This window comes from Hyaena hyaena, unplaced genomic scaffold (assembly GCF_003009895.1).
Source record: "Hyaena hyaena isolate Hyena2069 unplaced genomic scaffold, ASM300989v1 scaffold_1958, whole genome shotgun sequence".
Taxonomy (NCBI): Eukaryota; Metazoa; Chordata; class Mammalia; order Carnivora; family Hyaenidae; genus Hyaena; species Hyaena hyaena.
This window is the reverse complement of record NW_024082596.1, coordinates 1-1613: the sequence shown is the minus strand read 5'-3', so window position 1 is coordinate 1613 and position 1613 is coordinate 1.

Sequence of the window (1613 nt, the reverse complement as noted above, 5' to 3'; positions counted from 1 at the left end):
GAATGTACCCATGTGAAAATTCGCCCTTTCTCACTCATGATTTTGAGATCAGTAGTAGTATTTGGTGAAGGAAACAAAGGCAAATGAAAAAAAAAATAAATTTCCTTGCTACTTACAGCCCATTGACACGTCTTTGAGGCAGGCAGAGTGACCTTCCTCTGGGAGCTCAGCTGTCTGGATCATGATACTCTGCTAAAGGCAAGAGACAATCTTACCCAACATTATCCCGACCTCCAAGATTCTCTAAGTACTTTAACATATGAAAATTCTTTGGAGACTTCCTTTATCTCTACCCCCAAGATATATGTTGGCAATCATACTCCAAGCATATGGCCCACTGATATACACCTCAGTCTCAAGACTGAGTTTTTACTCAACGGTAATAAATGTCCTTTTCCTAACAACAGCCAGCCCTTGAGGATCCTGGAAACCTTGCTTCCAAAATACCTTAGAGACTGATGCTATCCCTAACCCTCCCCAACTAGAAGGTATATATCAGTCATCTGTCACAACCCCAATGCAGCTCTTTCTGCCCAGAGGTCCTGTTAATAAAACCACCTTTTTGCACTGGAGACATTTCAAGAATTCTTTCTAGGCCATTGGCTCTGAAGCCCAACAGTTCAAACCACATCAGTATTCAGATATCTTTTCCTTCATAGTTACATAGTTATAGTAAACTATGGTTTATATTCAACCCTTCCAAACATAAGTATCAGTCCTAAAACTTAAAATGTTGGAGTACACTAACTTCAATTCTGGAACTTTTGATATTCATGTTTTATATTATTATTTTAGATGATCTCATGTAAGAAAAGCTGTTTTTAAGAATGGAACAAGAAATGAGATTTCAGTTTAAGTGATAGTCACCATCAACAGACTCTTGGATTTTTAATTTTTCTAATTAGACTATATTTAGGCAACAGTGAAAGTTCATGGCATGTACCAGTTTATAACTTTGTCGAGTGCACATTTGAATTGCCTGCTGTGAAGCACATATCCAAAGACAAGTCATGTACCGAGTGTGTCAGATTCAGTGTAGGTTCAGCATCAACTTTGCTACATGTAATCCTTATTTCTCTTCCTGCTGTAATATCATAGTAATGGGCATCACCATTATTTGTAATCTTGGTGACCCTATAGATCATGTGTATCCTGGAAAGGACAGATCATCTAACACACAGAATCTTAAGAATATTCATTGACTTCTTGGCATCATGGAGATATGGAAAGCAAAGAACACATATTTTTCATCTTATAAAATTTTCTCCCCTACTAGGAAGCTTTCAAAACAATAGACTTTGAGTTAATAGTTATCTGATGTTACTAGACAAAAGATAGGAGTTATTGTTTTAGAGTTCTAAATAGCATTTTCTCTGTGTTTTATTCCTTCTTGTGAGGCACTTAGCATACTATTAAATACAACAGTAACCAAATAACGATATTTTAGAATGTACCTTGGAATTCTTGGCTTTTTTTTCTACCACAGTGAGGGAATTCTATTTAAAAATGTATAACAGGTGGAGGGGGCAAGATGGCGGAGAAGTAAGGAGCTCCGTACTTGCACTCGCGCCCATACATCACACAGAAAAGATCTGAAGCCATTGGAAACCTTA